The sequence below is a fragment of the Equus asinus genome, chromosome 1 (genome assembly GCF_041296235.1).
Source record: "Equus asinus isolate D_3611 breed Donkey chromosome 1, EquAss-T2T_v2, whole genome shotgun sequence".
NCBI classification, from domain to species: Eukaryota; Metazoa; Chordata; class Mammalia; order Perissodactyla; family Equidae; genus Equus; species Equus asinus.
The window spans coordinates 149,319,436-149,344,345 of record NC_091790.1 but is presented as its reverse complement, the minus strand read 5'-3'; the positions used below and the strand labels follow the sequence as shown (position 1 = coordinate 149,344,345).

At 37.5% G+C, this 24,910-nt stretch overlaps 1 long non-coding RNA gene across 1 annotated transcript; it reads left to right on the top strand.

Annotated features, from left to right (window-relative positions):
• Positions 1–13,082: 13,082 nt before the first annotated feature.
• LOC139045268 (uncharacterized) lies at positions 13,083–24,031 on the top strand. The gene is made up of 3 exons (XR_011503305.1): positions 13,083–13,161; positions 18,842–19,030; positions 23,675–24,031. It is a non-coding gene; the product is annotated as an uncharacterized lncRNA (long non-coding RNA).
• Positions 24,032–24,910: the final 879 nt, after the last annotated feature.

Sequence of the window (24,910 nt, the reverse complement as noted above, 5' to 3'; positions counted from 1 at the left end):
ATCAAAAATGAAAATATAAAACTGTGATGGATTATATAGTTAGAATAAAAAATTGTGAATTCTGAATTTGTGGAACAAAAATGAATCGGTAATTGTATGTCTTTAAAAAATATACACCTTGAGAAAAACATTTGCCCACACCAGTTACTACACCCAAAACCAACAGATGACACATATATCCTGAAGCTAATAAAACTGATGACAGATATATCTATTTAAGACTATGGATTGTGACTCCCAGACAGCTGGAGAATGATTTACTGGAACAGTTGCTAAATACAGTAGCTGCCTTTTCCATATCAACATTATAACACTTGGCAATAGCTGTGTCCATAGTGAAGCATGAGCTCAGGAAACTGGCAATGTCAGTTTCCAAAGCTAGATTTGTAAAGGTGCCTAAGTGATGTGAGATTGAACAAATGCCAACCTGAAAATTCATCTGTGTGACAACTAACTCTGGAACTTTCCAATGCTCTTTAAACACATCTGTAAATTTGCAATAGTATTGATTTGAAGGGAGAAAAAATAAAATATAAAAAAAATAAATCTCTTCAGCCTTAACAAATGTTCAATTCAACAATTTTTTTGTTGAGAACCCAACGTTTGCTAGACACCATATTAAGCGGTTCAAGGTTTACAAGCAGGACATTCAGATAATGTGTAGACCTTCCATGGGAAGAATAAGAAAGAAGAATAAGGAGAAAAAGTAAGCAAGAAGGCCAGAATGTAGGCATTTATTTTAGCCTTGTTCCTCATTCTGTACCTACTGTGTTGCTACTGCCCTTGGCACACATCTAAGGACCGTACCAGTGGTCCTTCTCTCACCTTCAACCCTCCTCTCTTAAAGCTAGCTTATCTAAGCACCTGTTAGAGCAGAGGTACTAAATTCTGACCTTTTTGCCTATTTTAGGAAGTAGTAGAATTAGTAGGCAACGTGCTTAAGACTTAAAAGGCAGATCGCCCTTGTAAATAGTATAGGTGTGTCTGAGGAACCATTCATTATTCCCTGGCTTCCTGCTTGTGGGATGTGGCAAACAGGAAAGCACTCTTAACCAATTAAAATTCAAGAACTAAAATTCAAGACCCTCAGGTCCCTCAAATTAGATTTATCGCGATCCTTGACGCAACATCACTTTCATCATTGGCCCATGCAATTAGCTAGCGGAACACAGTATTATCATGCCTACGTCAGATCAACGGTGTCACACGTGAATTTAGACTTTGTGTAACCAACTGTCTTTGTTCGCTTGGGACTGTCCCATTAGCACTGAAAGTCCTGTGTCCGGTGAAATAGTCTCTGGCAAACCAGGAAGGCTGGTCACCCAAAATCTTCCCCGAAATTGCCTCAAATAGTTCATTTTTCTTTGTTTAAGCTTAGGCAGAGCCTGCAGCTAACATTTAATCACTAGTATTACCAGGTTCTCAGTATGTGCCAATTCTATTCTAACTATTTGAGGAAGATACTGTTATTAACCACATTTTACTAATGAAGAAACTGGGCACCGAGAATTGAAGTACCCAGCCCACATCTCACAACTAAGATAGATTCCAGTGTCCACCTCCTTAAGCACTTTGCACTAGGGCCGGGAAACAAATTAAATAATGCATCAGTGTATTCCTTCACGTGCCTACTCTTCTTCGCTGGCAAAACAAATGAACATGTGTGCTATGGATTGCGTTGTTAGACTGAACTCTAACAGTGCATTTTCAATGCTAACACAGAGTGATTCGCAAAAGTAACATTCTAAAGAATATGACCATATTCAAACTGCCATTATTTGTATAATATAGCCCTTTTCAAAATTATAATAAATAGTATTTTTGTCAGCTACTTCACAGAGCAAGGAAGTACAAAGTTATTGGCAACACAATATTCTGGGTTTTAAGGTTAATCTTTACTCTGCTTGTTTTAGGAGCTGGGGCTATAGAAGGAATCAGAACATTTCCGTGATATTGGGACTAGTTTGTTTCAGATTCTTAGCTTGAATCTCCTTTGCCTTTGCTCTGAGGAAAGACTATTAGACAATTATCGTTTTAACTCTAAATGTATTTATGCACATGCAGAGATGGTTGGTCATCGTACTTCTTCATGGGATGATTCAGTTAATGCCCATCTCTCTGAGGAGACTGGGAGCTCCCTCAGGGCAAGGATCCTATTTGTTGTGCTCAGTACTTTATTATCAGTGTCTGACACATGGTCTGGTTTAGAGTGGGCACCCAATAAATATTTGTTGAATAAAAGAATGCCTGAGGAATTTAATAAAGGGACAAACATTTAGGAGCTTTATAGCACTGAGTCAGAAGTGAAAAATACGGCTGCTGAGAATTAAGAAAAAGAGGGATTTTAAGTTGTAGAAATGAAAATGAACACAGTCAAATGGTGTTGTAACATAAAATTAATGTTATTTTATTATTGCAGTTAATGTTTATTGAGTGCTTACCATGTGCCAAATACTGTACTATGTTCTTTTAAAAAATTTAATCCTCATAACAAATCTATGAAGCAAGTATTATTATTGGCCACAATTTTACATATGAGGAAATGAGCCTTTGAGAAGTTAAGCAATGTTATTATGGTCTCACTGCCAACAGGTAGTGGAACTGAGATGGTAATATTAATACCATGTGCTTCCACAGAACTCTGTACTTCCCTTATCATAACACTCCTCAAACTTCTTTGTATTTGCTTGTTTAGTATCTGTCTTCCCCAGTCTATGAAGGCAGACTCTGTCTCTATCATATTTAACATTTTATTCTCAGAACCAAAGTACCTGGCATCCAGCAGTAGTTGCTCCACAATATTTGTCAAATGATTGAATGCCTAAGTTGAAGAATCAGTAAACTTATGAAACAACAGGACTTAAAAATTATAGAGAAAAATAATAGATTACTAACATTCTTCAAGGGTTACAATACAGATGCCTGTTCCCTGAGATGATTGCCTACACTTGGCTTTTAAAAAAGATGGCAGCTATAAAGTCCATAGAATGAGACGTGTATTTGGCACAGAAGCTAGCCTCTCTCGGTAGAGCAGCCAAGTGCTATGTTGTTGGAAGCTGTGCTGTGTCAAAGGAAGTGTGACTCTTAGGCAAAACCTAGAAATGACAACTGGAGATTATGAATTAATAGTTGTTATGAGTGAGGATAACCTTGGCATCACGACCTCGTTAGATAAACTGTCATTGCAAGGAGATGTTGTTCTCCACCCTCTTTGTTCCTGGGGGAGTTGCTCCCAACCCAAATAAGAACAAACAAAGGATAGGCTGGTTTCAGCTGTAGTGACACCACTCTTTTGTAACAGAGAAGCTGGGAGGATGGTGTTTAATTTAGAATGAAGTCAGGCTAAAGGCAGGTGAGGACTAGCAGTTCCATCAAGTGGAACTACTTAATATACTCAAGAACAGTTAATATGCTTAATCAAGTGAAAACTGGCACTGAGGTTTTCTTGCACAGACCATTTATCAGTAGGTTTGTCTGGAATAAGATTAAGCAGGGGATGATGGTAGATGGATGGATGGATGGATGGGTGGATGGATTCAAGTGATGAAAGCAGGCATAAAAGTGAATGCATTCACTAAGAGAACACAGAATAAATAATCAAAACTGGGGGCCAACCCCATGGCCGAGTGGTTAAATTCACACGCTCTGCTTTAGTGGCCTAGGGTTTGCTAGTTTGGATCCCAGGCGTGGATCTATGCACCACTCATCAAGCCATACTCTGGTGGCATCCCACATGGAGGAACCAGAATGACTTGCAACCAGAATACACAACTATGTCCTGGAGCTTTGGGGAGAAGAAAAAAAAAAGAGGAAGATTGGCAACAGATGTTAGCTCAGGGCCAATCTTCCTTGCCAAGTAAAGGAATGAGCTATGAGCATGAAGAAAGTCAGTAGGGGAGCTGCCCCCACAAGCAAAAAAAAAAAATCAAAACAATTTCATAATTTTTCAAATATACTTTTAAAGCAGGAGCAAAAATGACTATGTTTGAAGTGTAAAAACTCAGAAATTTGTAGCTTTATTTTTAAAAAATGATGTATTGGAAAGGGGCACAGTTTAGTCAGTGGAATGATGAGTTTGGTCTTAGATATGTTAAGTCAGAATATGGCAAGAGATCTAAGAGAATAGCTGGAATTACAAGATAAGAATGCTCATTAGATATCAAGACTGGAGCCCAAGATTTGGGGATCATCAACATGGACATGGTCATTAAGGACATCAACATAGAGAAATTTGTCAAGAGAGAAGAGTGACAAAACCAGTGAGTCTTAGGAATGCCCACAGAAAAGGGACAAGAGGATGAAGTGTACTCAGAGAGGTGGTCAGGAAATTTGCTGTTTAGTATTGTAAAATTCAAATATTAAAAGAATTTCAAGAAGGGCAACAGTCAAACTTGTTTAATATGACAAAGAAATCAAGGAGAAGATGAAGAAAAGGCACTTGAATTTGTCTAGAAGGAAAGTTCCTGATACACAGAATATCGGTTTATGGAAAGCAGCCAAAAAGCAAATTAAGAGGTGAGAGGTAAAGTAAAGGGAGGTGGTAAGCATGCACTAGTCATTTATGGACTTTGGGCATAAAAGGAAGGAAAGAAGTATAATGGCGGGAAATGTTAGGGGCATTAGGCTAACAAAATAAAAAGGCACTGATATAATAAAGAAGAATCTAATCTTCCTGAATTCTAAGCTACTCCCTCATAGTAAATTAGTAGCCTTGGGAGGCTCATTAACTCCGCGGGGGCACTAGGGTATTGTTCCACGCATTGTAGTTGCAGCGCCTGACAAAGCATAGAGGCTATTATTCATAGCTTTAGGAAAAGCACTTCCTGTCACACTGGAGAGACTCCCGAGGAAATAAAGATACCATTATCAGAAACAGAAGCAGCAGTGTCAGCTTTTCTAGAAGGAAGATATATTTGAAGGTAACTGTCAAATCCTTTAGCAAAAAGTTAATTTGCCATTATCAGATTTTAAACCACTGAGCCACTCCTGTATCATCTTTATGTCTTAGTTTCTTTTACAAAAGGAGCTTAGAGTTGATGATTTATAAGAAAACTTCTAGCTTTCAAAATTTATGTTCTCTGATTCTTTTCCTTCTCAGACACCATCACCTGTAAAGAAAGGTAGGGAGTCCATAAGATAAAATGCAATGATGTAATTAAGAATGAAGAGAGGAAACTTCACTCTTTGTTTTCTCTTTCTCTTTCTCTCCATTTTCCTTCATTTTGCCCACTTTGCTTTAAAAACTGCATCTTGAAAACTTCATGTATTATAGTATCTAATCAACGCTAAAAAGTATGAAAGTTTCTACAAAGCAGTCGTTGACTTTTCATATATTTTATCTATCACGTAGTTCCTAGGATTCTTGTAAATAGTATTATTATCAGCCACAATATCAGAAGAATAGTAATAATGAAACTTACCATCACAATGTTAATTTCTTTGACCTAATTACATTTTGAAATCGGAATGTATATTATTGAAATAGATTTTCTCATCTGTAGGCTTCTGACTTTCAGATTTACTTGGAAGAGTGTGAGAATTCTACTGCCTTCCATATCCTATATTGTACAAACTTTTAATGGTGCGTATTGTAAATGTTAGAGGCTAAAATATGGAAGGTTTCAATTCAATTCAGCAAACATTGTTGAAGGCCTATTATTGTGAGATTTTGGAGACAGAGTGGAGTCAGGGTAGCTACCTAATAATATCTAATATATTACATCTATATAATATCTATATATCTACATAAATATCTAATGTGGGAGGGAAATGATCACATTTGTAATAAATATCATCCAAAGGCTAATTTACAACTTAAAATGTGCTTTCACTATCATCCTCATTTGACCTTGACAGCTACCCTGTAAGGTAGGTATACATACATCTTAGTTTCCTATTTTACAGATGATGAAATCAAGGAAAAGAGAGGGAAAGTGACCTAGGCTAAGTTGAAGTTAGTGAATGAGGGACTGAAACCTGAGTCTTTTCATTCAAAATATCAAGCCCTTTCCACCACCCTATATGGTAGCAGCAGGATGCAGGAAATGTTTGGACACTTGTAGTTAGAGTAGGTATAGTGGGTGTGAAGTTGGGGGTTGGGGGCATTATTGCAGGAGACAATACTAGAAAGCAAGGTAGAACCACTTATTAGAGAAGTTTAAATCTCAACCATAGGAGGTTAAGTGTTATTACTTATAGATCAGGAGCTAATGCAGGATTTTGAGTTGGGGAAAGACAAGGTCAGATCTGTGTTTTAAGAGAAGAGCCTGACAGCTGGAGGTAGGCTGGTGAGAGGAATAAGAGAATGGAACCCAGGGTATAGCTCTTACTACTTGTTCTGGGAGGGGGACTAGGAGAGCTGTGACCAGTATAGAGGCAGTGGGATTGGAAGGCAGGGGGATGACTTTAGACATAGTTTCTCTGTCAGGAGGCAAGTCCAGCTTTGGGTATATAGGGATGCTGTCAGGCCTAGATTCAGGCCACATGTCATAATACTCACTCTCCAGTCTCTAAAAGAAACATTTAATCTTTCAAAAAATTTACTCTGCAAGGTAGGGGACTTAAAGATCACTTTATATTCATAGAATCTACCTGATAATGTCAAGTAGTCAACTCATTCAACAAGCTTTAGTGAGACTGCATTCCTAATTTTTTCTTCCTGACAATTTTCCAAAACTCTCCCTATACCAGGTCAGGATATGAAATTAGCCTGTTTGTTTGATTTCTTTAATTTCAATTTCATCCAGTTTACTGGTTCCTTCAAAGAAGTGATATTTGAGAGTCCACATCCATTTGATGCCCTCTATCTATGTCAGTACATCTCAAATACCACTTAGTTCCATTCAAGAGTTTGTAATAAGAATGTACATTGCACTACACATAATAACCCCATTGTGTCTCCCACACTATAACCAATATCCATAGCTGACTAGATTGTGAACCACCAAATATAGATTTTCCTTAAATACCTGAATTAGAATTACTTAAATCTCCATTGGCTGAATGAAAGAAATTAGCACCCCCACCCGGATACCCTACTCATAATTAGCCCTCCCACTCCTAAGGGTGCATTTGTATGTACTAAAAAAGAGATCCTTGAGCCAGCCCTGATGGCCTAGCAGTTAAAGTTCAGTGCTCTCTGCCTTAGTGGCCCAGGTTCAGTTCCTGGGCAGGAAACTATGCCACTCATCTGTAAGTAGCCATGCTGTGGCAGCAGCTCACATGGAAGAATTGGAAGGACCTAAAACTAGAATATACAACTATGTACTGCGCTTGGGGGAGGAAAAAAAAAAAGAGGAAGATTGACAACAGATGTTAGCTCAGGGCGAATCTTTCCTGAAAAAAAAAAAGAGAGAGATCCTTCATCTTCTCTCACCTTGGCCTCTTTGACAGTGAAATTATACTTTACTGGTCACAGCTGTTCTCAGCTAGTGTCTGTCACTAGCTGATTAATAATTTTGAATGGTATTCTTTTGGCTCTCTGTCAAGATGGCCAGACAGGCCTTTTCCTGATTCTCTATACCTGAGCCTGGACTGTAATGTTGAACAAGAAGGCTCAGAAATAATGGGAGAGAAAAATGTATAATTTATACTGTTGCTTCTAAACATAGCCATGCTCAGATATCCGTCAGGTTCAGACTCCCCCGCAGAGACAGCTCACCCGGCCTTCTCAGGAAGGCCTCAGATGAGTTTCACTAGCCATGGGGCAAATTCAAACTGCCACATGTTAAGAATGGGAACTGGGGCAGAAAGTGTAAATTTCTCTTTCTTTCGAGAAGTTTGGCTTTCACCCTATGACTTATAGAGTCATATTTGTTTGTCGTGTGCTGAAGCGTGCCTCACCCTGACAGTTTTCTCAGTCACTTCAGAAAACTTTGTAAGCGAAAACCCAGACTGAGACCAACGAACAAGCAAAAGTTTCTCAAACTGAAAGGGAATTGAGGGGGAGAATTTTCTCCTTTCTTGACTCTAGAGAAGGTGGCCCCAGAGAGCTGTGTCATTAAGTATCATAAACTCCTTTTGTTTAGTTTTGTTCTTTGGGGAAGTGTCGGTGTACTCGTTTTCTATTGCTGCTGTAGCCAATTGCCACAACCTTAATGGTTTAGACAACGCAAATTTCTTATAGTTCTCCAGGTTGGAAGTCCAACACAAGTTTCCTGGGCTAAAAATCAAGGTGTCAGCAGGGCTGCATTCCTTTCTGGAGGGTTTAGGGGAGGACTTATTTCCTTGCCTTTTCCGGCTTCTAGAGGATGCTCACATTCTTTGGTTTCCACCCCCTTCCTCCATCATTAAAACCAGCAACGGTGAGTCAAATCCTTTATAAATTGTGTCTTTCTGGATCTTCTTCATCACCACATCTCTCTTTCTGACCACAGCCAGGAAAGGTTCTCTGCTAAGGACTGGAATTAGACTGGGCCTACCTAAGTGATCCAAAGTAATCTACTTTGAAGTCAGCTGAGAACAGACCTTAATTCCATCTGCAACCTTAATTCCCATCTGCCATGTAACATAACATGTTCATAGGTTCCAAGAACTAGAAAAAGGACATCCTTTGGAGGCTCTTGTTCTGTGTACTATGGTTGGTTAAGGATACGGAGCCAAGAATCAGGAAGACATAGGTTATAAGACATAAGTTATAGTGAAAAACTGGACCGAAAAAAAAAAAAAGGCAACAGTTTCTTGAGACTCTAAGTCAAGAGGAAAGTTGATAAATGTTAAAGAAAAGAGAAGAGGGCAAAATATTTTCTCCCAAATGAGAGCATGTTTGTTTATTTTTCAGTATTTTTTAAAACTACGGTTCGAGAAGGAAAAATGTGCCTTAATTGTCCACAGCTTGCTGGTGCTTTTGTGTGTGAGATAGGGCAGTCCAGACTGGCTTGTTCCTGTCTCCATGCCTGTCTGCTAAAGAGATGCTCTGTTGGGTGAGTAAAGGCTGGCCTTGGCAAGTTGTGGGCCAGGTTATCAGCATTACTTGTTCTTGGGTGGGGCACGTTGCTCTCCAACATTATGTGTGGTGGAATGTTTCCCAAAGTCACTTCCACCATTTAGGTTGAAGATCTTTCCACTCCCTGTTGTTCACGGGTGTGAAGTCTAGATCTGAAGCTGTGGGGATTTGTATGTGGTAGACCAATGCCATGGACACAGGCGCTGCCTTCTGGGGACAGCTCCAAAACATGATGGCAGTTATGTCTGAGTAACTGGGCAGCAGGAGAAGACCCTTGTGGAGCACTAGAGTTGTGAGGGCTGAAGCTGTACCTCAGACTTGGACCTTGGTGTGGTGGTCGGGGCTGGGTCCTCTGTTCTGCCTGTTATCTTGAGTGCTGGCCTGAACACCTATTCGAGTTTGCCATGAAGGGGATTCCACCTCGTCATGCTTGGCAGGCCTGAACTCAAAATGTCCCATCTGAGGTGATACTATATGCGCCCAGATGAATCAAAACTGAAGCTAGCCCTAGCACTGGAGAAGGATCCTGGAAGCCCCTGGGCCTCCACCAGTAGGTGGCTTGATTGTGAAGAGATTACTGCTTCCAGGAAAAGGAACAAGACAATCAAAGCAGGAAGCAGCTATATACCAATCAGTAACGAAATATTTATAATCTAACAACTGATATGGGCATATCAGCTGAATAGCAGCCCTGATTTTGTCATAAACAAAGCAGTGGGCAGGTTTTTCTTTTCAATTCTCAAAACCCAAAAGGTACTTTCATACTCCTCCCCTAGGCAAATAGCAGCTTCTCAGTCTATATTTACCCTTCTAAAGGATTCTACTCTTGTGTTTCTAAAAGAATTTTCTGTTCTTATCTCATGAAGAATTAGCCCTTTTCTCAGTAAAGAGAAAAAACATACACAATTTTCAGCAGGTTATGCCTTTGGTTTACCTCCTTCTATATCATGTTCATCAAAATATTTCATGAGAGGGGTATCGAACTCATGATGTATTTACCTGTTGATTCCAAGCTTTTTAAATCTTCTAAAGATTGTAGCTTGAAGCAGTAGCATGGGGTAAAATTAATATCAAATTTTCCCAACTTCTATTTTAATTTCTATGACCATCTCCAGCAGATTTATTCATGCTAAACTGACTGATATTCCCAAAGAGACTCCCTCAAGGTTAAATAATATCTTGCAACTAAGCTTGATCTTCTTACAAAACAAAAAATCTGATAACAGTAACATTTATATGTTCATTAATAGCTATCATCATATCTGCTGGTTGATAAAATAGGATAACATTGTGAGAATCAGTGACAAATTCCTAGAAGCTGTAAGAAACACTTAGGGAAAAGATTGAGGAAAAGAAGAGCAGGCTAAAAGTATTGAAGCACAAATAAGATGACTTTCCTGTAGTCCCTGGAAGTCAGTATTCATTCAATAGATTTTTACTGAAGCTGCTGAGGCAGGTATCACAGTATATACTGGAAACACAAATAGGACAGGCAGAGATTCTTATAAAGATATGAGGTTTACTGATGAGCAATTGCTGATATAGTAATAAAAAATGGCAGGAATGGAAAGGTTTAGCAGAGGAAATGACTAGTCAAGATTTTGTGGGTTTAAGTATATAATATTTGTATTTGCACAGAACCATTTTATACCTACATCCTCTTCCTAACGATACATAATCTTATGCAAAGGCTGGTGTATCAGTCATTAAGATTGAAATGTCTAGACTAGACTGAAATTCTCAAGGTTTTTGGCAGAATGACTCACTTGGGTATGAAACCACATACACACAAAACAATCACACTCTGGAGTCCAAGGTGATAGTCTGGCATTTCTCGACATTTACAACCTTAGAAGTGAGTAACCACAGAATGGCAAGTTGCTATACATGGTAATCTGATAAAACAGTCAAGGAAGATGCACAGAAATTAAAGTGAGATTATGTCTATACCTTCTAGTTCAAACATCCTTTCCCACTGATATGACTTGCACTTGTAGTCAAAACAGTGGCTACCACTTTTTAAATGATTAAATCACACAGTTGAAGTTTTGGTTCACTTACTCTGAAGCTTGCAGGGTATAACCTCAAATTTAAATTTTTTCCTTTGCCAAAAATGTATCTATAGTTCAAGAGTTTAAAAACAACTAGAGTAGAACCACCAAGTCTCCTAAAAGGAGTTCAGAAAAACTGAAACATTCATTGCTATAAATCTTCACGGAGCTAGTCTCACACTCAAAAACTCAATAGGTAAATATAATCAAACACCATCAGGAAAATGAAAGGCATCCTCCTTAAGTCTGCAGACAACAGGAAGCAGTGTTCTGCGAAGAGGTAGGGTATCAATTGCAAATGGTGGAACGAGTACCTTGAAAGGCAAATATTTGGGTTAAAATCACTATTGTGAACTGAAGTGCCATAAAGAAAATAAACACAATGCATCTTAAAGGGACATTTAAATCTAGTACATTTGGTTTGAAACTTCCACAAACTCAATTAGGTTTTATGTTTAAGATGTAGAAATTAATATGAACAACTTAAGTAAAAGTAAACACTGTTTTTAAGACCATCAGAAAACCGTGGAATGTATCATTATTTACCCAGAAAGAAAAATATAGAAACATGGAAAAAATAATGAAAACAAAGAGCATTTTAGGACAGTGGAAATATTCTGATATTATAGTGATGGTTTATGTCATTATACTTCTGTCCAAACCCATAGAATGTACAACCCCAAAAGTAAACCCTGAGATAAACTTTGGACTTTGGGTGATTATGATATGTCAACGTAGGTTTATCCTTGGTAAGAACTGTAACATTCTGGTGGGTGATGTTGATAAAGGGGGAAGCTATGCATGTGTGGGGTCAGGGTTATACGGGAAATCTCTGTACCTCTTTGCAATTTTTTTGTAAACCTGAAACTGCTCTAAAAATATAAAGTCTTTAAAAAAATAGGGCATTAGAAGTTTGGAAATCAAACAAACTTCAATTTTCTCTTAAGGAGAGTTTCACAGAGCACAGAAGTATAACCTGTTAGAGAAAGACTAGCGTCATATGAGACTAAATATAATGGATATACTACTTTGAGAAATGTAATGAGCTTATGTTTTTGCATTTCCTTGTGAATGGTCATTTCCTTAGACAAATTGTGGAATTTGGGGGAGATTCAGAGAGTCGCAGTAGAAAGGCAAAGAAAAAGACATTCTCAAAGGCAATATGCAGACAGACAATAGTCTTGAAAGCCGGACTTTGCGAGGATTTTCTAAATTCCTTTATTTCTCCCTTTAAAACTTCTAGAAGCTGGCCTAGCAAGATTGATCATACAGTTTTTTGAAAAAAGTTTCTAGTCAGAAAGAAAGAGGAAGAAGGAAAATCTTACCCTTTGGTCTCAAGGGTTGCTGAAAAGAGAAAGGGAGGGGCAGGTAGAGGAAGACAGAGACACACTTATTCCAGATCTCCCCTTTCCAGGCTGCAGGCCCAATGGGGAAAGATGTGTGACATGAGATGAGGTGCCCTCAAAGGCTCTCATGTCAATCTGGGCCCGACATAGCAGATTAAATTGGTGGTGGAGACTGATTAGGCAGAGAGAAGACCTGAGTTTGGTTTCCTCCTCCATCTGCTTCCTGTGTGTCACAGATAGGACCTACAAGTGCCTGTGTGACCTGAGGGGGATGTGTGGAAGTCAGCTGAAAGTTAGGCTGGGGGCTGCTTCAGGGAGCTCAGAAAGCAAGGCTCAGTAGCTGTGTAGTCAAGTGCCTGTGGAGCTTATGATGGGGCTGAGTCAGCAGGAAGATGACTGTGCTCTAATCAAGTCCAGGGTGTCCAGACCCCCTTCCACCAGCTCATGCTTCCACAGCAGATGCCTGAACACTACTCAGATGCTCCAGGAGTCCTTCCATTGCCACTTGGCTCCGGCAGCAGACCAGGCCAGCCACTTCACAACAGAGGCCAGAGAGGCTCCAGAGGCAACCCCTTCCCACAGCCTGTACAATGTCAAAAAAGTGGCACACTTCAAATTGGCAAAAACTATTTTGGAAAAGGGTGAAGAAGATACAGCTCATTTTACCAGAGATTAATATTATAGTGGATTTGGTTTTCGATGGGACCAAATTTTCAATTTTTCTTTTTTTTCCTCCCTTGTAGGTGCATATCATGTAGATGATCTGATTATTACAGAGAAATAAAGAAGTTACATTTTCTTTTCCAGTCTGAGTGAGGATGTGAGTAAATTTGCAACTCCATTATGTACATCTTGTCATTATTTACTTTTTCAGAGATTTCGAATCTTTTCCTGGAGACCCAGGTTATCTTTGCCCATTTTCCAAATAAGAGTCTCTCTCTTTCCTTATCTCCCATGATACTTACCTCTTTTGTCTTATCCTATCTATCTAGGACGTCTCTTTATCCACAGATATTTAAACTTAGCTACTTCTCAAGGCTTAATTTTGGCACCACATATTGATTCATTCTGCCTGATGTTTTGATTCATGGGAAATAATTTGATATATAGCATGGAAGAAACTATTTTATAAATAGTTGTATTATGAGTGATTTATTCTGTTGCCCATAATTTTGCATTGGATACTTGTTTTACCATTGTCCTTAAAGGAGTTTACGTGTATAAAATTGATCTATATTGACTATATCTAGCAGCCGTCAGCTGTCAGGACATTGCACAATGCTTTGTATACCATAGGTATTTGTTAGAAAGTTGAACTTCTTTGGTCATGATGAGTAGACCAAGGAGACATATGAGAGAAGTCAAGAAAATATTTTTGTTTTTACAACAAAAAGAAACAAAAGCAAATGGCTAGCAACTAATTTCAAAGTAAAGCCATAAGAAATGCATGTTTCTTTATCCATTCGTCCCTTGATGGGCACCTAGGTTGCTTCCAAGTCTTGGTTATTGTGTATAATGCCACAATGAACATAGGGGTGCAAGTATCTTTATGCCTTTGTGTTTTCAAGTTCTTTGGATAAATACTCAGCAATTGAATAGCTGGATCATATGGTAGATCTATCCTTAATTTTCTGAGGATACTCCAAACTGCTTTCCATAGTGGCTGCACCAGTTTGCACTGCCATCAGCAGTGTACAAGGGTTCCCTTCTCTCCACACCCTCTCCAACATTTGTTGTTTCCTGTCTTGTTAATTATAGCCATTCTGACCGGAGTGAGGTGATACCTCATTGTAGTTTTGATGTGGTATTTATACACGATGGACTACTACTCAGCCATAAGAAATGACGAAATCCAGCCATTTGTGACAACATGGATGGACCTTGAGGGTATTATGCTGAGTGAAATCAGTCAGAGGGAGAAAGTCAAACACCATGTGATCTCACTCATAAGTAGAAGATAAAAACGACAAAAAAAAACAACAAAACACATAGCATTGGAGATTGGACTGGTGGTTACCATTGGGGAAGGGGGGAGGGGGGAGGGCAAAAGAGGTGATTAGGGTCACATGTGAGGGGATGCACTATAATTAGTGTTCGGGTGGTGAACATGATGTAATGTATCCAGAATTTGAAATATGATGTACATCCGAAAAAAATAAAAATTAAAAAATAAATAAATAAGTAAAATAAAAACCAAACCAAAAGAAAACACAATATTAAAACTTGACTCACTCATAAACAAAAACGGTGGCTGAATGTTTTAATTTGCATTTTTTTGTTTCACCTTTTCTATTTTAGAATAAAATTTTAGCAGAAAAGCAAAAAAAAAAAAAAAAATCCAAAAACAGCAACAACAACAACAAAAAGAAATGCATGTTTCTTAAAGAAAGATAATGGACAAATAAAGAAATATCTGTCCAACCACTCCAGTGTTATATGACCTCATGAAGTAGCCAGGTCCAATTTTAAGTTTCTGTGTCTACTTTCTTTCTTCCAAATGGATGTCATATTTGAGAAAAAAATTACAATGAAACAACAGCTTGCAAAGCCCACTGAAAATCAGTTTTAATGAATTCAAATCAATGAGTTTCAACAGAACCAGCATTGACTGGGCACGTACTATATTATTGATAAATACAAAGAGGAAAAAAGCATGAAAGTTCCAGTCCTCAAGGAACTTTCAGTTTAGCAGGGGGAGCTAGGCAGAAACTAAGACTACATAGAGGTACACAAATGGGGAAAATTTTATTTTTAGGCAGCGGGGAAGGCTTCTATAAGAAAATGGCCAGTGAGTTGGACTTTGCAGATGGGCAGACATTGGGAAATATTCCGAGCAGAGAGAATCATATGTGCAAAGGCATTTCTACAGAGTTTATTTCCTGCCTCTTTCCTTTTATGAATAAAAATTAACTGTAATATTAAATTAATCCTTTTAACTGTAATACAAACGTATCAACATTGCTTACCAACATATGTGTGTTTGTAGTAAAATACAATCCCAGCACAAAGTCAAAGAAAATTTCCATCGTTATAGCATTTTTCTTCATTGAGGTAAAATTTAACATATAATTTAACGTTTAAAATTGTACCATTTGGTGGCACTTAGTGCATTCACAATGTTGTGCAACCATCACCTCTCTTTCTTTTTTCAAAACTATTATAGCATTTTAAAAGATTAAAATTATCTGAATGATCATATACAATTTAAACTCTATCATTCTATCTTTACCAATGATAATTGGCCCGTGGTAGAGAAAGAACAAATTTATTTGTCAGAAACGAAAGTAGTCTGTATTTTAGGACTCCATACCTTCAAATAGTTTCACATAATTCAACAATTCAATTTTCAGTTTTTAATAATGTTTTTAGACAATGTGTCCATTTGGTTAGGTTACAAAGTACACATTCAGAATTCTTATCCCTAGCATACATATATAATAGAATATTATTCAGCCTTAAAAAGGAAGGAAATCCTGCACATACTACAACATGGATGAACCTTGAGGACATTATGCTAAATGAAATAAGCCAATCACAAAAGGACAAATATTGTCTAATTCCACTTATATGAGGTACCTAGAGTAGTTAAATTCATAGAAACAGAGTAGAAGGCTGGGAGGAGAGAAGAAGGGGAGTTTTTGTTTAATGGGTACCAAGTTTCATCTTGGGAAGATGAAAAAGTTCTAGAGATGCATAATGATGATGCTTGTACAATAATATGAATGTATTTAATGCCAATGAATTGCCCACTTTAAGTGTACAATTTCTACCATTTTTAAAGTGGTTGAAATGGCAAATTTTATGTTATGCATATTCTATGATAATTTTTTTAAAAATTAAAAAAAAATCCTATCCAAATCATCAGAGATAAGTTGCCCCACTAAGGTGCACTGAATAAACATTCCCACCATCATGAGAAAACACTAGAGTAAATGTCTTTATTGTGCTGTAAACATATCATCTTCATGGTTATATTTACAGCTCCAGGTCATTCCAAGTGCAGAAAAATCTGTGAAATTGATCTACCAGCAGAAACACAGTATCTTTGTGATGAGGGTTAGCTCACTGGGGAAAGTCAACTTCTGTTAAGAGAGTTAAGCCTTCCATTTACTGGGGCCTCCAGTTTTAAAACCGCGCTCATGAGCAAAATAGATCAGCACCTCCTAACCCACTGTATCTTTGCCAGTGTGAAAACACCTGAATGATAGTCTTTTAAGAAAGAACATTTCTTGCAAAGCCTTTTAACTATAGAAAATGATTCTGAATATGTGCCACTTCTGAGGCGGAAAACAAAACTCTTTTTGCTTTTAAAAACAAAAGCCAAAACAAATATTTATGTGGTAGATATGTTACATATATTATCTTACTGACTACTGTTTCTGTTGGGTTATGGTTATTGGACTACAATTACTCTAAGGAAACATGCTATAAATTTGGGCATTTAAAAATGTAGCTGGGCATCTGGAGAAATAACTAATTTAGAAGATATCTATCAGTAATTCAAGAAACTGAGGACATATAATAAGATAAAATGCTATACAGGCCTTTAAACATTATGTTTATATTAAAACTGTTCCAAGGCAAAATTATTTTTGTGAGTTATTTTTATTTACAACATGAATATTATCAAACATGTGGCATATTACAGGTACACAAATTACCTGAGTCATGAATATTTGTTTTAAACGTGTATATACTTTAAAGTTAATTTTAAATGTCTTTTTAGAACTTTGGGAGGATGGTATCTTGAGCATAAGTCCAATTGAAAACTGTCTCAAAATAAAAAGAAATGTAAGAATAGATGAGAGTTTTGTCATTGGTGGTCATGGCAGTGAAAATTGGGGAAGAAAGTATCAGGAGAAGCTCTGCGGTTGATAAATTTTACTTTGTAGATTTCTGCTTATTCTTGGGCTTCCCAGGGCCCTTGCACGTGGATGCTGTTCTGCATTGTTCTACACTGGCAGAGAGGACCTAAGTGGAATACTTCTGAGCTGGCCCTTAGCCTACCTTTGCCTTTCCAAATTAGGCTTCTACCAAAATTTTCCTTTTCCTATAAGGCCACACCAGTTTCTTAGGAAGAGATTGTGGATTGGTCTTTTACGCCTTCCGTTAGTCTGACTCCTCCTGAATTATTTATAGAAGCTTCATCAAGGGAAACCTGAGTTGTTTCCCTGGACAGAAGGTATTATTGTTTGATCCTGAGGTAGGAACGTGGAATATCATTGTTCCCTTACCTTTGACTCTCTCTAAGGAAATAAGCTTAGGGTTCTCCGTTCTTTTACGAAAAAAAAAAAAATCATCCTCCACCCTGCATTTTGCCCCTTGCAATTATGCCATTTCTTTGTTTTTCTACAAAGTCAGGCTAACTGGAAAGACTGCCTCTGGTTGCTCCTTGCCTAGTCCCAACATGCTGTTGAAATCTACCAGTCCACGTCACCTGTGATCTGTTAATTTCTAAAGTAAATGGAGACTTTGGGAGGCTTATCTTACCTGATGTCTTGGCATCATCTGATGGTCCTGTGGGCAAATCTTTCCTTCTTGAACTCTCTCCTCCCTTGGCTTCTTTGACACCATGCTCTGCTTTTGTCCTTTATTTTCCCTTCCGTTCGTGGAGTTCTCTTCTACCTATCCCATAAATGTTGGTGTACTCAATGTTTCTTTCCTCATCTATCTTTACTCTTCCACGTAGTGAGTTTTTCCTTCTCACTCACATAGCTTCTTCTAGTACCAATGTGCGTTTGACACAAATCTGCATCTTTAGCCCAGGTTTTTCCCCTGTACCACCACGTCCACACATTCAAGTGCTTCCTGGGCATCTCCAGTTGGAAGTCTCACAAGCACCTCACATTCAAACTATTTAAATATGAACTACTCTTCTCTTTTCCCACATCTTCTTTCCTACCTCACACTCTAAGTTGGGAATTAGGAATTACTATAAATGAGCTAAAGTATAAAGTATAAAGTTTTTTATAACTAATATGAAAATTTTTGTCTTGAGCGTGCAGTTTGTACAATTAACAAACCAAAAATGTCCTTAATAAACTCATATTTCTCAGCTATGAATTTCATATGCAGATAAAATAAGACCTTCAAATTTCATTTGACATTCTGCCTGCAAGCTCCAGATTAGGATAATTGATTTATATGTTTTTCTAAGCACTAAGCATTTTGCATTTCAATGAGACTATGATAGGAAATAATTCAATAAATATGGTCTATGCATGAGCTTTGTCTATCTGTGTGTTGACAATAAACTGAAGTCATGGTTGGGTGCTGACACATAGCCATTGGTAGAAATTTTAGATATAAATCAGTCCCAGGAAAAGATTTTTATGCCTGAATTTTAAGTAGCAGAGCTTTATGTTTGGGAAGTATTTTGCTGAACAGGAGTAGTACCAAAGACAGCCAGGAGAAATGGTGATTGTTGACTACTGATGTGACAGTGTTGAACATTTGTCATGACTATTTTGTGTTTTGTATGTTTTTTTTCCATATATTAGGCAATGTTTTCCAGGAAGTGAACAGCATAGCAGTAGATGTTTTGACCTGTGGAAAGCATCACTTAATTCTGTAAAGTGTTAAGTGAAAGTTTTAAACCATGAGTTGACCTTTGGCCTGTGAAGCTGAATAAATTGTTCAAATCTTACCCCTAAATGTCTCATTACACAGCCTGAGCTGGCACTGGAAAGGTAAGATCAGATTTATAAACAACTCAAGACAGATCACTGGCAAATTAATGTGAAAATCTCACATCGTTATATTATCATTTTATTTTGCATTTGTGTTTTGAAAGCTGTCTTTAGGCTCTGAACTTCTGTGGTCTGGTTATAAACAGTGGATATGTTCAGCATGGAATGTTGGAAAAATTCTCACCAAACAAGTGTAGCAGTTTTATTCAGAATTAGCTAAAGGGCATAACACTGTAAAAGAGAAAATGAACCACTAGTGCTGTCATCAAAAATGAGGAAATGGCTCTAGGCAGTAGCTGAAGAGTCCTTTTGAACTTGAGAAATTCACTGATTTGGCAGTGAGGAGAATCTTGTTTGTCCTGCTGGTTCTAAAGAACTATTTATCCTCAAATAATTCCAGTAAGTAAGGCGCAAGGAAAAAATCATCGATCTCATTTTTTCTAAATCTCTCTCCTCACATTATTATATTTTACATCACATCCAAAATATGGCCTTAGTTTTTTATATGGATCTTGATACGTGCTATATCTTTCCATTTTAGAGTACTTCTTTAACAATACTGCAAATGGAACAAGTACATACTATAAAGTTAAAGTTGTTTTGAAAAATAATATATTTTCATTGTCATAAGAAATTAAGCCATGGAAATTTTATCATAGTCTCAATGCTCTTATTTTAATGTGTTCCCATCTGCAGTGTATGGGCTGTTGCACATCCTCACCAGCATGCAATATTGTCAGTAATTTTTAATTTAGCCCTGTTAACAGTGTGTAGTGATAACTCATCGTGCTTTTGATTTGCATTTCCCCAATGGCTAATGATGTTGAACATCTTTTCATGTGTTTGTTTTCTGAATGTCCTCTTTGCTGAAGGGTCTGATAGTTTTTTAATTTTTTTACCTTGTTTTAGTTGAGTTGTTGTCTTTTTGTGGTATTTTGAGAGTTCCTTTTTTATTCCAGTGCAAGTTCCTTGTCAAATATGTGATTTCCAAAACAGTTTCTTTCAGTTGGTAGCTTGTCTTTTCATTCTCTGAGAAAACTGATTTTTGCAAAAGATTCAAAGGCAATGTAGTGGAGAAAGGATAATCTTTTCAAAAAATAGTCTTGGAATAAATGGATATCCACATGCAAAAAAATGAACTTTAATTCACATTTTACCCCCCACACAAAAGTTAACTCAAAATATATCATAGACCTAAATGCTAAATTGAAAACTATAAAATGTCTTGAAGACAACATTGGACAAAGTCTGTGTCATTTTGCATTAGGCAAAGATTTCTTAGATGAAACACCAAAAGCATACTCCATAAAAGAAAAAGATTGGTAAACTGGACTTTATCAAAATTTTAAAAGCCTGCTCTTCTGAAGACAGACACTATTTAGAAAATGGAAATACAAGAAGTTGAAAAGAAGAGGACAAACCATCAAATGAGTCTATAAACAGTGGCTAATGCAATAAGAGAACCCGGGAGAGTGTGGTGTCCTGGAAGCCAAGTAAAGAAATCGAGTCAAGGGGGAAGGAGAGATCCACTGGGTCAAAGGTGCTGATGGGGAGTGATTATTTTATTTTGAATCAAGGAGTTAAGAGGGACAAATGTCCCCAGACTCTACAAGCTCTGGTCACAGTTGTCTTGCTAGTCATGACTCAGCCATTCCACCAAGGTAGGAGTTACAGTAGCAGCATTGGCTCATAATCTGGTGAGATTGTCTTAAACTGGTGCCGTATGCTTCATATTTGGCATACAAGGGATTGAATTCAGGCTACGTGCACTTAAACTTCAGCCACTGTTATATCTGCATTCATTCATTCACTCCTTCAATATTTATTGAGATCCTTTTCTGTGCTCCACACTGAGCACATACTGACACTGGGTATACTAGCGATTTAAAACAGCCCTAGTATCTGATAATATGGAACTTATAGAATGGAGGAGATGACAAGCATAAATCAAATAGTCACACTGGGTGAAACTATGATGTTTCTCTCCAGTGCATAATAACAACGACAAGTTCATTATTGATCCCAGTATTATGAAGCATTATTAATCATAGTATTATGCAGACTATGTTTGGAATCACTCTGTTGCCATCAATGGCATGTTTGCTATCAATTAGCACCTCATACTGTGAATCCAACCCTGGGTGTGGATGGGCCCTGGGTGTTTTAACTCATCTTTATGTTTCTAACTGAGGTTTCTTTATCCTTCTCCAAATTGAAGTTGCCATCTATCTTAACTCCTTTCTTAGTCTCCAAATAGCTCTTCTCTTTTTATTTGATTGCTGTTTGGAATAAACAAGCCAAACGTAAATGTGAGGACTAGAAAAACATTAATGATGATTAACAAGAATGAACCTGAAACATATGTGGAATTCATGCAATACAAATGTTCGCAGGTTTTGCCACTTCTGGGAAATTGCCAATTAAAAAGACTGGCAGCAGAGGTGGAAAATAAAGAAACATTTGAACAAAAATAACATTCTATTTCTGCAAGTATATCTTCATCTAGATAGATTTTTTATTACTAGAAATGGCCTATTTTTACTATGAGCAACTTTTACAGATGAAAGAGAATATAACATAGCGGTTAAGAGCACAGATTCTGGAACTAAACTACTTGGGTTCCCAGTTTGTCTACCTACCACTTGTGCTAACACGAGCAAGTTCACCTCTCTATGCCTGTTTTCTTATCTACACAGAACACATATTTGTGCGTTAAAGGTTATTATGAATATTAAGTGAATTAATACATATGGAGCATTAGAAGAGTTGCTGGCACATAGTAAGTTGATTAGAGACAGAGAAAGAAAGAGAGAAAGAGACAGAGAGAGCAAGGCTCTGGAGTTAGTTTGGAGTTAGACTAAGCGTGGTTTCACTGTTTAGTACTCATACTACCTTGGGTAGTTCAAGTAACCTCTCCATGCCTATTTGCAAAAGAGGAGTCTTAATAATAGTATTTATTCCTCACAGAGTTGCCAGGAAATAGCGCATGTGAAGCAGTTAGTATGTGGAATTAATATTAGCTCCTCTTTTATGACTGGTGGTGGTGTGTTTCTAAAAACATAGATGTAAACCCTTTAAATGGAACACAGTCAGGAGGCCAACCCCATGGCCGAGTGGTTAAGTTTGTGTGCTCAGCTTTGGCAGCCCAGGGTTTCGCTAGTTAAGATCCAGGGTGCAGACCTAGCACTGCTCATCAGGCCATGCTGGGGCAGTGTCCCACACAGCAGAACTAGAAGGATCTACAACTAGAATATACAACTATATACTGGCGGGCTTTGGGAAGAAGCAAAAAAAAAAGATTGGCAACAGATGTTATCTCAGGGCAAATCTTTAAAAGAAAAATAAAATGAAAGACAAATTATTTACAATATACTCAAAAACTAAAATAAGAAAAAAAAATGAGGGAAGAAAAATGCAACATAAATTTGCCTGGATTCTAGCAATTCTAAGCGAGTTTGATAACTCAGAGAATTTCCCACAGATAGTACCTTAAATGCAATAAGAGCATAGAACATAAATGTTAACCAAATGATTTTAATGTTACCAGAGTATGTGAATGGCTTGTCATTAACTGATGGTCTATCCCTTGATTTGCTTGCTATAAATAAGACAGATTTGTCACTGAAAGGATGCTCAAGATTTCACCACTTTTGATGGAGTGGCTATATGCACTAAATGCATACCAACAGGATATCCAGATGGTTGTTTAGTGACCCAAAGAGGAATAGCCATAAGTATGCAGGTAGAAAAAAGATACAGTTTTTTTTGATGCTCTGGGGTGAGCTTGTAAGAGAAATGTCGATAGCTGAGAAACCACTGCAAGCTACATACCAGCTGGCGGACGTCCACAGGAAAAGAGAAAAGACTGAGGCCACTGAGCATTTACAGGACTGGGTTACAAGTAGCTACAGGCCCCATGAACAACAGCCACAACAACAATCAAAGGACAATCTACATGCATAAAGCGTTCAGAAAGGACTGTTATGACCATGTTAGTCTTTCCTGCGACATCTATGCATATAGATGAAAGCCATCATCCACAGTACCACGTTCTCAACTGACACAGCACTACCTTCATGGAGAGACCTAAACATTTTTTAACCAAAATAATTGAACTGCTTCACCTATGTAAACCCAATTTCATTACGTCAGGGGAGGGAATATAGGCTTTTTCACATTTTATTTTTTGTGGTGAGTTTTTAAAATATACTATGAAACTATCAAATTGGGGGGAAGAGTAGATAGGCCAAGATTTTATTTTAATTATAAAGTTGTTTTTTTGAAAAGAAAAACTCTATTGGTAAGTTGACAATAGAAAAATATGAGGAAGTGTTAAAATAAGGAAGTTGAGACTTTTTAATCCACACTTACAAGTTTCCTGAGATACCACAGCAACCTTTCTCCTCAAAACAAGGTTAATTTAACCATGATAAGAGGAGGTGATTGTGCCTAAGATAATTTGCTTTCACACTGAAAATTCCCCCGAAGATAGAGAAGATCATATTCTCTGACTTGGACCAAGTGAGACCAGAAACTGTACTTGGAATGTTTTGTTGTTGGTTTTTTTTGGTGAGGGAGATTGTCTCCAAGCTAACGTCTGTGCCTATTTTCCTCTATTTTGTACCTGGGATGCCGCCACAGCAGGGCTGGACGAGTGGTGTGTAGGTCCACGCCTGGGATCTGAACCCACAAACCCCACGTCGGGCCACCAAAGCGGAGCATGTGAACTTAACCACTATGCCACTCAGCCGGCCCCTGGATTTTGATCTTCAGTCATCGTCTTGACTAAAGTTTAAGTGAGCAAAGAATAAAAATAGATATAAGTATACAATTTTTAATAACAATTCTTACAGATCTCTTTGGATTTCATTGTTAGAGCTTTATTATTTGCCAGCTGATAGCTATTACCTCTCATCCAAAATATACTCTTACAATGAAGAGTAAATTTGTCTTTTGTTTTGTTTTTGTTTTTAATGACCATTAAAGGTTACAAATGAAACCAGATACTTGTGCATAATTCTTACAAGATAGCCCAAAACCATACAGGAAAGGGTTAAGTAGAGAGTTGAGCAATTGTCTCGTTAAAATCAGTAAATATAGTCGCAATCTACTTATTTTGGGGTCACTCAGGACCCCAAAAATTCTTTACAGGCATGGTGAATTACTTGCAAAAATATTCTCTTTCTTCATTTAGGGACAGTGTCACATCAACAATGCCTGTGTTGCATTTACTTTATAAATTTTTTAATGATGTACAATGATTAGTGAGTTCTAAGTGGGAAATAACCAGACCAATGTGGCTTTATAGCTAAGGTTAAAAAAGTGAGTATCTAATTCAAATAAAATATGAAAGTTTCTGGACTTTCACAAACTTTTGAACTCCCTGCAGCTTGCAAAATTTAGTTAAATTTTAATTGAAGTGTAAATATTATTTATCTTAGAATGAAAAGGAGAATTAATCGAAGTCTTTTAAAGCAGGCAGAAAGAATTTTATGTAATGTTTTGTTAGATATATATCAATAGGGAACAAATACTGTTCTGCCTGATAACTTCATATATCCCAAGCTTTCTACTTCCTAATAATGGCATTATTCAGTGGTCTAACAGGTAGTTCTTAAAACTCAGTGGTGAAAAGGTCATGGTGCTAACAAGATTAGATTCATAGCTAATCATCTTCAAAAATGTGTATGAAAAGTAAGAGAAACAGAAAGTCTGTGCACTGCAAAAATAGAGTTTTAGCTCTCTAAAACCCTGGGGGCTGAAAGGTAATAATCGAAACATCAAAAAATAAACTGTCTGCAAAATTGGGTTTTGTGTGAAACACTTACCTTATACATTAGCAGAATTCTGTGTTAAGGTGGTATAAGAGAGGATATGAGT